At 39.9% G+C, this 13,383-nt stretch overlaps 1 protein-coding gene across 11 annotated transcripts in view; it reads right to left on the reverse strand.

Annotated features, from left to right (window-relative positions):
- The window catches only part of SIPA1L1 (signal induced proliferation associated 1 like 1), a 361,673-nt gene that overhangs the window by 303,991 nt on the left and 44,299 nt on the right, over positions 1-13,383 (reverse strand). For 2 of the 11 annotated variants that reach the window (XM_049612528.1, XM_049612533.1), the window contains exon 3: positions 2,679-2,806. The exons of 7 other annotated variants lie outside the window; for them this stretch is intronic. The gene's annotated coding sequence lies outside the window, so the exon portion shown is untranslated. Of the gene's footprint in view, positions 1-2,678; positions 7,745-13,383 lie in introns of those variants that run through there. 2 more of the 11 variants (XM_049612539.1, XM_049612532.1) reach the window with 2 other exon arrangements.

The raw sequence follows: 13,383 nt of genomic DNA on the forward strand, positions 1-13,383 counted from the left end.
TTAACTGCCAAGCTCTTTTTGAAGCAACTCCTGCACACGTGAGCATGGTCGGTTATAAAAACCAGCCTTGGCCAACTAGGAGCTCTATACCACATTAGAATACAGTATGTTCCTGAGCTGCTCACAAGGCACACACAATTTTCTTTGGAACTTAGTACGGATTTCCTTCACTCCCAAATTCTAATGTCACCTTTCTGTAAATGCCTATCACTTCTTTACAATTCAAAAAATAAAAATAAAAAATGGTAATTTTCCATTTTCTCTCAGCCTCACTTTTTTGTCCTGATAAAGCATGTCTGGTATTTTCACCATGGGCACCTTTGCCACAGACGTCTTTGCGGCAAGCACTTTCGTGTTTTCACCTTGTGAACAATTGGCCATAAGGCAATTTCCATAAAAAACAGAGTAACTGGTTGGCAGTTTGGTTTCATTTACGATAAAACAACTGGTTGACAGTTGGGTTTCATTTCACCATTGAAGAATCAACCGCCTTCAGCACAGTTACTGTACTGAAAGCTGGTGGTCAGTTTGCTTTCATTTCTCCATTGACAAAGTTCCTTTTTTATTATGTAAACGTCACCTAGCCCCCATAACGGTCTATACGGTGGCCAGTAGCCATGGCGGTCTTAAAACAGCAATGATCACTACAGACACCAACCTGATAGAAAATATGGTGATAAAGCCAACGGGAGGTGTGAAATAAGAGCGAAATGCCAGACTGCACACTGTGCTGTACCAGAAAATGACAACACGTCGGTTACAACAACAATAAAGCTCTGTTAGTTGCAGTATTACATCAGTATTTCTTCTCCGTTTCCCACACAACCCTGGACTATCAAAGGACATGTCACAATATGCCAAGAATGAACAACATTGTAGAAGGCTCTCACAGTGCAATACGCACCCGGGTAAAAATAGGCGACCTAGAATTTGGAAAACTGATACTTCTTAAAGAAGGAACAATTAGTAATGAATTTTACCGAATTTTTCATGTTTCATTATGTCCTTTCTAACATCCCCCTCTTATCTTTCATTATTTTACCTCTGACGCCAAAACTACCTTATAGCCAACGAGTGACGCAGGAAAAATGTTTGTGGTAAAACTACCTAGCACACTAACTAAGATGTGGCTCTTCTTGAAAATAACTACAACAATTTAATAACCTTTTTTTATCCTTTTTATAATTAAAAAATTTTTGAGTACAGTTGATACATAATGCTACATTAGCAAGAGGTCAATTTGATAACTCTGAAGGAGGTTTAAAAGGTCACCCAAGATACAAAGTGGTTTTGTGGAAACAAGGATGTCCCACCACATTAACAACATCCTCTCTGTTGGCATTTTTAATAAAGGATTCAAGAAAACTGTACTCCAGACCTTCTAAGGTGTTAATCAGCCAATCAAAAGTTCAGCTATTTGTCTCACAGATGTCAAATGTCAAAGCCACAATAAGGTACAGTATAGTAAAGTACAGTAAGGCCACAATAAGGGACAGTACAATAAAGCAAATGAGGAATTATATTCATTCACTCAAAAGTTATTGAATGCCCTGAGTGTGCCTTTTATTGAGTGCCTTTCAGGCACTGAAAAGTCAAACAGAATACATAGTTCCAAATACTTTACAATCCAAAGGAGCAAGCTAAACAACTAAATAAAAAATTTCAGCAATATAATAACAGAGGGATGTGTTCTAAAGTGACTAACTTTAGGAAGCCAGAAAAACTCTACAGATGGTAACTTTAGCTGGTCCTAAAAAAGGAATTAATTAATTTTTTTTTTTTTTTTTTTTTTTTTTTTTTTAGCAAGAAGAGAGAAGTGCGTAAGAAAAAGAAACAGTAAGGGCACCAAAGGACAAAAGTTGCCTTACATAAGAAATTTCCCCATCACTGAAACAACCAAGGCTCAGTGACAGAGAAAGGAGAGAGGAGTCAGATAGGAAGCAAGATGGCCTTTTGCTATATTAAGGGAATCAGACTTCTTCCATGTGTTATGAGAATTCTTATACTGTTTGCCTGCAGGAGCTCATCAGGTCCTCAAACTTCCGGAAGATGGAGATGGGAGGGGTCACTCGGCAGGGAGATGGGTGGACACTCTTCCTCTACACCCAAATTTACATAAGCTGAAAACAACCCTCAGGGTCCTCTTGGTACCAACCACATAAAGAATGGCTTCAGATAATCTTTAAAATGTGGAATCTTAGAATGGAAAGGGAACCAGCAGAATAATCTCACTTCTTCCCATCAACTACCAGAATCCCTTCTATACACCTCGATAAATGGCTCCATATTGGACAACAACTAAAATGTCCTCCTCCTGTCTTCCCTTCCTCAGAAGCACTTGCTATAGTTTTTCTAACTGGGCCATATTTGAAATCTTTTCTAAAATCTTCTCTAACGTGAGCCCCTCTTTAGAATGCACACGGGTTGGTCAGAGCTGAGCACAAAGAACCCAAGTGCCCTTCAACCACAGCAGAGCACTGAACCACACTGGGCTCTCTGAGTGGACAAGGTGTTTCTTGGTTGCACAGACCTTTATAAAAGTTAAGACCTGGATCAGATGAGATCTGTGGTCAAATAAAACACCTTGTCTTTGTTCATTTGAACTGTTCTCATAAGCACCATTTACCTCTCCTTAAAAACCCTTATAATTGCAAGTTAACATTCAACTGTGTGATTACCTGAATAATATCTTTGTATCCCCAGCCCATGGGCCAATATCCTGGGCGCAGGCACAAAACTATCTGACGGTGTGTTGCTTTTTATTTCCTTTCCATTACCATTGTACTGTGAGGTCTCAGCATAGCACCTGTTACAAAGGAAGGGCTGGTTCAATAAATGTTAGATGAAGAATTAGATGTGTACACAAAAAATTACATGAAGCAAGATATGGTAGGTATGCTAGGACCGTTGAAATCAACATTCTGTGGAATCTCAGTGGAGATTTTTTCAACTTACTCTGGGAAGGAAAGGCATCGTGGAGGAATAAAAGACATCCAAGCCAACTTCTGAGTGGTGTTTCCACCAAAATTCCAAAGTAAAGAAAATATCTGGGCAACAGACCAACCGATGAAAACCATATTTTTGAAGAACAGTTATTCATATGGGAAACTGCTCATAATATTAAGTTCATAAACAGGATAAAAAACAGTATGCACGCCCCTCCCACACACACATACACAAGAAAACCCTGAAAGGAAATAGTTTAAATGTTAATAACAGTTATTGCTGAGTTGCAGAATTACTGGCGATCTTTATTTTCTTCTTTATATTCTATTGTAGTTTCCACAATTTTCTCCAATAAAGATCCTCATAATCAGCGGGGGAAATGAAAGTGCTATAACATTTTAAATCTTCAGGCTTTATCAAAAAAAGCTTCTGGATTGTTATTTTTTTCACAGTCATATTTTATGTGAAATGTTATAAAGCAGAGGAATGCCAGATAACAGATTTCAGTCCTAAACAATGTGGTTCAGTCCTAAACAATGCTCCCACCTCCCAAAAAAGTGCATTTATTCTCTGATCTACTGTTTTGCATCTTGACAACTGGTGTGAAGGGACTCATGTTTACAGGTTAATACCAGGAAATCCAAAGCCAGCATCAGTGACAGCACTACTCCACAGAACATCAATTCCCTTTCACACTCTCAACTGGGCCCTTCAAACAATGAAATACACACACCAACACCACCACACTGCAGTCAGCATATCAAGCCTAGGAATGGAAGGGCTCTGATAACAGCTGCATATTATTATCAACAAAGGTTCACCTTTGAATTAATAGATAACTTAGTCTACAGTTAACAAGTTAAGAAGTATGCCACCAAAGGCTGCTACTACCAAATAAAAGAAGGAAACTACACCAAGTCTTCCAAAACATGAGGCATCCAGCTTGTCTCCAGCAATCTCCCGGAAATCTGAAACAGGAGTTTAAAGTACCCTTGTGTATCCAAGACTTTGTAAAATATAAAAGCAGTGGTGGGAAAAAACTACCACTTTAAAATAGATGTCAGACTTCCTACCAACAGTACTATCCTAAAACCAATCCAAATGGAAGAAAAAGGTTCTCTGAGCAGTGGTCATCAATCATGTCTCTTCCTTGTTCTGACAAAGAATGGGAAAAGGGAAATATCCAAGTTACGAAGATACGCAATTTCCAGATAGCTAAACCCACATCCCCTGAGTCATCTCAGAAGGACTCCTGGCACAACCCACTTCTTTCACTCCCCATACAGGCTCCAACCTTTGGCCTACTTGTCCCTCTTCTCTCCAGCTGCCATGACCTACCCACCTCCTAGGGCTCTGTTCCTCTCAGGACTTCTTGCTGAGGAACCTGCCCTATTTCACCCTTTACCAAGCCTCCCTGTCTCTGAAACAAACAAACCTTCCTGAGTATTTTGGAGAGTCATCAGAAATCACTATTGATCAGCAGGTACGGTGGTAAAAAATGTAAGGCACGCCATGATTAGAGATTCAAGAAAGCTCTTCAGTGAGAAATTAAAATCACAGCTGAAATGTAGGTAGACTTTGGTGTGGAACAGATGGGTCTGGGCAGCTTTAAGGCCCCAAACCTCCTCAGATGATTCTGATGTTCAGCCAGGGCTGGGAACTGCTGTTCTAAATAAACCCTCAGTCTTCCGCTGTTCGTGAACTAAGTGTATTCAAGATTCCACCACCTTCTGCAGGGAGGACCTCCAGTCCTCCATTTATTCAGATTCTAGGCCACCCAGCTGGGAAAGAAGAGCAGGTGTGACACTGCAAGCCTCTGGAGTCTGGAAGTTGGCACAGAAAGGGTAAGGTTCGGTCGTGTTAAGAATTCACCTCTATGAATTCCTAGCATTCCCCAGGCTCTACAAGCAGAAGGTGAAGTATGTGTAGGAGTTATCCACACTTAAACCCTTAGCCTACCTGGTGGATAATGACATTCATGCGGTTTTGTAGAAAATTCCTTATGAATGATCTCCCATATATGCAAGATAAATTAGAATTAACTTCTTTGCTTACAGCTTAGATCAATTAAAATCTAAGTGGTGGCTTTTGCTATGACAAAGACCTAAATACACATTTTTTGCTGAGTTAACTTTTGCATTACTTTTTTCAAATTTGTGGTATATTGTCTTTAATTGAGAAACAGTGAACAAAACATTTTGCAGTATCTTCTCACTGTGGGAAAACCTTACAATTACACTGCCATTTTCTGTAAGTTACAGTTGTTTCTCACAAATTCAAATATTTGAATACCTTGCATAAAGAATTTATGGTGCACTGATACCTCACTAACACACTAGGCTCTGCAGAGTAGGATTTAGATACAAATGTGATCAATGTTGGCTTCTATCCAAGAAGATGTTTCCATAACATCATACTGATGCTCTAGAAACTGACCTCAACTGCTCTGCAGCATTTTAGCCATAAGAAACTGAATCATATCAAAAGTATCTGCCTTAGGGTTTTATTTAAAAGTTAAGCACAATAAAACCAACCATTTTAATAGCTTGAGAAACAAGAAAGCTGCAAAATCCAGTAACTCAAGCACTGGAGGGTTATTATGCTGAAGTCACTTTCCCTCTGTGAAAGAAACAAGACATTTTCCATGTGCTAGAACAGAAAATCATGACACATGCCTACTAGGGAACAAATGTTTGACAGATAAAATGGTTACACAGAGGGACATTTTCAAACACATGTATGCATACCTTGTCATAAACTATCTTTTCACTCACATTTTTATGTGCTTTCTATATAATTCAGAAGATCCTAACAGCTCGAGAAGCCACACACACAACTTTCTTGGCTACAGTACCCATTCCTGTCTGATTACTGAATTAAAAACAAACTTTCAGATCTGACCTTTACTATTTTTAAATAGTTCTGTGTTAAAAATATTTATTCAGTGTATCGCGTTTAGCATCTACCCATATCTAAGAGCCAACAAGTGTTCACAGGGAAGTATGTGCACACGTAACACAAACCAGATGGGAGGTATGCAGTGAGCACAAAGTACTGCACTAGGACTCAGAAGAGCGGAGTTTGAAGTCTGGTTAAACCACACACTCACTGAACCTAGTTAAGCCTCGTCCAGGCCACCCATACATTAAAGACTGTTAAAACTTGACTTGTCTACACAGCGGTGTGGAAGGTATGTATCAGTGAGGTAACACATTTACAAACGATCTTAAACTAAAAGTGTACAGCATTTTTCATCATGCAGTTGCTGTTCTAGCTAGAAACCACTAGGGCACCCCAAAACAAGTCAAATAATGTCCCTCTGTTTACTCATCTTTTAACTTTTGCCACTTCCTCCTTCCCTCCCTCTCTCCCTCCCTTCCTTCCCAGATATTTGCTGGGCTTCTACATAGGCCAGACAGTTCCAGACCTGTCCTGCCCAATACCATAAGCAGGAGGAACATGTAGCTTATATTAAGCATTCAAAATGGCCCTAGTCCAAATTGAGACATAAAATACACACTGGATTTTGAAGACCCGGTACGGACAAAAGAAAGTAAAATGTCTCGGTAATTTTTTATACTAATTACGTGTTAAGAAGATAATGTTTTGGATATTAGATTAAACATATGTATTATTCAAATTAATTTCTTCTCTTTGTGCTTTACTTTTACATGGCAACTAGAAGTTCAATTTTTTTTTAAGTTTTATTTATTTATTTTGAAAGAGAGAGGGAGAGGGATGGGGAGAGTCAGAGAGAGAGCAAAAGACAGAGGACCCCAAGTAGGCTCCGTGCGGTCAGTGCAGAGCCCAACGCGGGGCTCGTTCCCACAGACGAGAGATCACCACCTGTGCCTAAACCAAGAGTTGGACATTTAACCAACCTAAGCCACCCAGGCGCCCCCTAGAAGTTCAGAAATTTTTGAATACAGAGAGGCGTACATTAAATTTCTATTTAACAATGCTATTCTAGACCCTGGGGAGATTTTAGGGAACAAAACCAAGTTCCTAACCTCATGAAGCTTATGTTTAAACATCTACAACCCTAAGATCTTCAGTAATCTATAGAAAAGGGAAACTAAATCCAGCAACTGTGTGTAAAGAGGACACTAGGATGGATGGGCCACACACAAGGGACAAACCTTCTTCCCTCTAGCCTTTCCTTCTACCCATGGTAGGGCCCACGGTCCCAGAACAATCAAGCAGTAAAATGGTGAGCTAAGACCTTGACCATCTTGGGAAAGACTGTCCCTCCCCTGTTAGGCACGCGCTCTTAAAAACACAGCCACTATTAATCCGAACTTAGTGAGGGAGAAAGCTTTTAATTTGGGAGCATCGGTAGTTTCATGGCATCATTTGCAGTACTTTGGCTTGAGCCTCAGAAACACTTTTAAAAGGTTTTCAATTGTAGGAAGAGGTTTCTTAACAAAGACACCCTGTCTGCATTCTAACACTCTCATTTATTACGAGAGTTCTTCGACGAGTTCCTCTCCATGGGTCCGATTAACCACACCTCTCCCAAATATCTCCTAAATACCGAATTCCTCGGTCCCCGCATCACAGCCAGAATGCTTCCAGAGAAAGGGCAAAAAGCTAAAATCAACAGCACAAGTCATGGTCACAGTCTCAACGTTCCTAATGGTCTTAGACGGTCAAAGGAAACTTGAGTCGGGCTGACCACATGCCAGCTAAATGTAAGGTTACTTGTTTTAAGATTTTAAGGAATTCCTGGAGGGCGAGTTTAATTTAGACCAAATGGGCCTGTTTTTCTACAGCACTCTTCCTACCAAAAAGGCATCGTGCACACCTGAATTTCATATTCCATGTGTGTTAGGAACTTACCTTAAATTCAAACCACAACATGGCAAATGTTTTGCTGGCCCATCCATCTTTCTGGCAGATTATAAAGAAAATCGGGGCTCTCAAGAGATTCTCTGCACTATAAAATGCTCTAGTGGGTGTGGCAGGAAGCTGAGAGGCTCAGGTGTCAGGGCAGGTAGTGTTATCTCATAACTGATCCCATCTCTGTCCTCTGCTCACGCTGTTCTCCCAACCGGCGTGCCCTGTCCCCTCTGCCAACTTCAACATTACACCTCCGTGAGGGCCCAGCCTAGAGCCTGGCCCTTCCAGAAATTGTTCCCAGCAACCCCAAATACAGAATAATCTTTCTCCTTCTTTCTCAGAGGAACTCAGTCAACCAAAAATTGCATCATCTATTTATCTCTTCTCTAGGTATTCAAACACCTGTAACTCAGAAGGGAAGCAATTTAGAAAGTCAGTATGATGCCTGAGAATTTATCACCCTCCCTTTCAATCAGCTGTGATTTATCTGAGCTTTATTCGGCTACAATGATGAACCTAACGCCAGGGACACAAAAAGGACCCACAATCCCAATACTCACATAATTCACAGTCTAGGTGAGAAAAAAAACAAAGTCAACAACCATCCTGCCACCTAACGAACACTGTATTAAAGGTGTGGGGGCGAAGAGCCACGGGAACCTCCACGAGGGTTCTTCTCCCTCGGTGAGGGAGGAAAGCCTCACAGAAAGGTGATATAGAAGCAAACACTGAAAACTGAGTAGATGCTGGCAGGGTAACACGGGAAAGGCATTTCAAAAGCAGTAAAGCATGGCACATTCAAAGAGGTAAGAGAGTATGTTTACAACTCTTGTACAGAACCACTAAAAAAAATGTCTTCCAATATATTAAATTATTCGTGTGGGCATTTGAGGCTTTACATAACAGACCCCAAGCCACTTTTGCTATATTTTCCATAGTACAACATAGCCAGCAAGGGTGAGCTCTCTGAAACTAGCTCAAATTCTACTAACTGCATAGCCTTACACAAGTTTCTTAACCTATCTATCTATACCTCAACTTCTTTATCTGTAAAATGGGGGTGACAGTACTGCCTACCTCAAAGGGCTCTTACGTTGTTATGAGAAAATGAATTGAAACAAATAATTATCACAAATTAGGCATTCAGCAAATGCTTGTATTAGTATTATTACAACTATTATTATTTACTTTTCCAAGCTAGACATAAGAGCAAATCTGAAGTTCTTGTCCCCATCACCTACCCATGCCTCAACATTTAGAACTTTCTATGCCCACCCAGCAAGACATTGCTTAAATACCACCACCTACACGAAGTTTCACTGAGCCTGCTCACCTCACCCATTAGGGAAATAAGTGTCTCTCTCCCTCCTCTGAACCCCCAGTCTGCGGGCCCCTCTTGGAGCTGTCTTCACTCTAGTATCACTACGCACGCGTCGGATTTCCCAACAGGCCTAGAGCTCTTTCAGGGCAGGGGCTACAACTTGCCAATCTCAGTCTTCCCCAGAGAACCGACAGCCCTTTTCACATATGGGCACTCAGTGTTTGCTGCTGAACAAATTAAAATACTCTCCCCTTTAATTAAGTCAAGAACAGACTAGTGCTTTTAAAATTGCCGTAGCATCTACCAAGCTATTCTTCCTAATAAAAACCCTTACGCAGAGAGAAACTCGGTGCAATTTTACATGGCTCCTTTGTAAGTGAATCCTAAGAAAAGTCAATAGTAAGATGTTCTTAAAGTGAGTGACAACTGACAAAACTGAGTAAAAACAGTAAAAACTGCTGGGTAAAACAATCTCTCCCCTTTCTACATCCTCTGAACGTGTTCTAATGTAAATTTGTTTAGGCTATTGTTGCTTTTCTGTTCCATAGTTACAAAAGGTGGGACAAAGTTTCCACAGCAATGCCATTTTCATTGCTTATCCAGATTCTGAAGCCTTCTGTCTGGTTTTACCACTTTCTACCACCCATGTAAAGGAAGGCTAGCCTGGAACCACCCAGAACACTTGGCTTACACAATTACAGTGTCAATACCAAAGTACACAGGACTCTTACCTTTGGTGTCCTGGTCCTCAGTGAAAGCACAGTGGAAAACCAGAATCACCACTCTTCCTCCAAAACTCACCTACCTCAGAACATAATTATTGCTAAGTACAACTTCATTAAAATCCTAAACTTTAATTAGCCAAGAAAAATTTTAAGTAGGATTGGCTTCCTCTTACAATAAAAATGTTTTGACATTCAAGCAATTCAAAGACAGCCTTCATTTACTTTGCTGTATTAGTGATTTTTCTAAAAGAAGAGCCCTAAAAAATAAGGTTTAACAAAACAAAAAAAGAAGAGAGAACAGAATAAAAGAGAGCTCAAGTGGTACCTCCCGGTCTTTAAAAAACACATATGCAATTGTTTTCCATAGTATCCCACTGAATCTCATGGATTCAAAATGAAAGAATCAGGCAAACAGAATGTGAAACACATTCAGAGACGAGGACGCCAAGAACCTGCAACCGGAGTTCTACAAAGTAGATGAGAAGTCCACAAAATCATCACACTGCAGTTGCCAAGACAGTAACAAAACAGGACTTTTCAATTCAATAATAATGCCACCTTATAACTGAGATTATTTTAAATATTTCTAGGACCAAAAAGATCATGAGCAAATGCACTAGAACAGCTGCTTAAACCAATATCCTCATTTTTCAAGCATTGAAGCTGTTTACACCTCATGTCAACAAATGTAAAAGTTCACAGCTACAGGACTCTTTTATTTAAAAAAAAAAAACCACACCATATCTGGTGTATGGATCACCATTATCCCCAAATTAACAAAAATCACTATAAATATGCCATTTCCTCCATAGTCTAGGTGCTTCTAAATACACTAAACAAGAGCAGAGGGGGAGGGGAGGATTCCAAACTCATGAAGTAAGTGACACACAAATGAATGCTATAATTTACACTTTGTCCAAATATCAACTGTGTAATCATAATAGCTAGGTATTAACGTTCTTTTTTTTTCTTGCTCTCCCAATTAAAAGTGGGAAAACTTCCATTTTTTCTCACATCTGAAACATGCTTTAAGAGGCTTATGTGAACAGCATTTAAATGTTGCTAAAGCCACGAATAGTTAGATCTTTGGTCTTCAAGGGCCATGGACCTTATTCTCAAATATGACCATAACCATGAAAGTTATTATGGTGATTAAGAGCTCAGACATGGCTGGATCTAAAAGCACTGTAAAACATCCATATTACCCATATTCCACTTGAGATCACGGCCTTGCTTCCCAAGGCTAACAGCTATGCCGCTCTATCAAGGCCTCCTATCCCTGACACTCCTCTAGATTTTAGATCTGTTCTTCCCTCCCTTCTAAAAAACTCAATGGACCTATTCCCTTAAGGTCCCATTCTCTAGGTAAATTACAATGAGCAGGAACGCCAGAGGCAGACGATTATCTCAACACAGAATTTCTTCCTCAGTGATAATACCAGCACTTAACAGGTGTCTTTAGAAAGCATCCCAAAATACCAGGTTGAACATGGGGCAACTTAGAGGTAAATTCTTGAGGCTCTTTTAAATAACAACATTCAGCGATAACAGCGTTTAGGGAGTGGTCTATTCTACTTTCACGTTGGACTGGACCCAGGCTGTGAAAGTGTCACGAAATAAGCGTTATTTTGGCAAAGCATAGGGCAAGTTTTCCACCGTGGAGAATGTAATACTAAAAGTTATTTGCAAGAACCATTCAATTCCCAAAGAGCATAAACACAAATAGTTTAATCCCTGACTGTCCAAGAACACATTAATTACTCAATACACCAATTTACACAGATGCCCCACTGTGTAATTTTTTAAAGACTTTCCTGTCTTTGATTTTACATGGAAGATACCCTTAACAAGCCTGTTAAGTCTATATTTCTCATTTATAGGTGAAGAAACTGGCAGTGTATTTAAACCACTTACCCGTATTAAAACAGCAACTCGATGACTTTTGAGTTCTAGGTCAAGGAATCTCCTATTTTATACGACAGGCATAATGTGTTCATTTTCAAAATGAAGGCGCTTGAAAGAAAACAGTGTCTACCAAACCAAACACAAAGAAGGTAGAACACCACGAACACTTTCTAATGTGAATGAAATCCACAGCAAGAAATACATTAGTTCTCACATCACTGAAATATAATGGACACCCCCACATACAAACACTTTCTTTTTTTCCACACATGGCAAGAAAGGACACTAAATTAGCGTTTTGCATACTGCAGATCAGTTTTAACAATAACATACATCAATTAAAAAGCCTCATGTAAATAAACTAGAAAGTAGATAAAAGTAGAGACTAAGGGGCACCTGGCTGGCTCAGTCAGTTAAGTATCCGACCCTTGATTTTGGCTCACATCATGATCTCACAGAGATCAATCCCTGCATCAGGCTCCACAAAGACAGTGCAGAGCCTGCTTGGGATTCTCTCTCTCCCCTTCTCTCTGTCGCTCCCCCATGCATACGCTCATGCATGCTCTCCCTCTCTCTCAAATAGACATTTTTTTTAATTGTTAAAAAAAAAAGGAGATGACTGAATATATGCCTGCTTCCACTCCTTCCAGAATTGACAATAAATGGAAATAAAAGAGACAACAGCATATAAGAGATGTCTACAAAATTCCAAAAGATGAGAAACCAATGTGTAAGTGGAAAATGATTCAGCAAACTGGACAAAGCTGAAATCTAACTGCTAAAGACAGAGGAGTGCAGAGGCCACCAAGAAGAATCTTCAACTAAAAAAAAAAAAAAAAAAAAGGTCTGTTAATGATGCAGAATTCCAGAAGGGCTAAGAAACTGAGATCCTATTAAGGGGTGAGGCTGAAAACAAAAGAATTGGTATGGTTTAAGGGTCTGCATCAAGGAAATTTCCCTAATCCCACAACTGAGCAACTTACTGATAATACTGTAAATAATACTGTAAACGTTAAATGACAGCTTGGGCAAAAATTCAATAAAATTATCATTGGGAGTGGGGTGCCTGGCTGCCTCAGTCGGTTGAGCATGTGTGAGTTCAAGCTCCACATTAGGTATGGAGCTTACTTAAAATTAAAAAAAAGTAATCTGGGTGTCACCTGGGTGGTTCAGTCGGTTAAGCATCCAACTTCGGCTTGGGTCATGTCTTACGGTTCACAAGTTTGAGCCCCACATCAAGCTCTGTGCTGACAGCTCAGAGCCTGGAGCCTGCTTCAGATTCTGTGTCACCCTGTCTCTCTGCCCCTCCCCTACTTGTACCTCTCTCTCTCTCTCTCTCCCTCTGTCTCTCTCAAAAATAAATAAAACATTTAAAAAAAAACTTTTTTTAAATTTTTTTAATTATCACTGGGAGGATGGGGAAAGACAAGTCAGGAAGTTAAATCCTTATCTTCTGCAGGAAATAGTCAAAAGATAATGCTTAGAGTTGAAAAGCCGAGCCACAGGAGTAAAAATAACTTCTTTAGATATATGGCAGTAAATGCCAGAAGAAACAGTTAAAAAAGAAAACCCTGAAAATGGCTGCTTCTGAAAAGCAACAGGTGGAGCTTAAGAACTTTTCTTCTCAAGCCTGAACTATGATTTTAC

Source organism: Panthera uncia, assembly GCF_023721935.1.
Source record: "Panthera uncia isolate 11264 chromosome B3 unlocalized genomic scaffold, Puncia_PCG_1.0 HiC_scaffold_1, whole genome shotgun sequence".
Classification (NCBI taxonomy): Eukaryota; Metazoa; Chordata; class Mammalia; order Carnivora; family Felidae; genus Panthera; species Panthera uncia.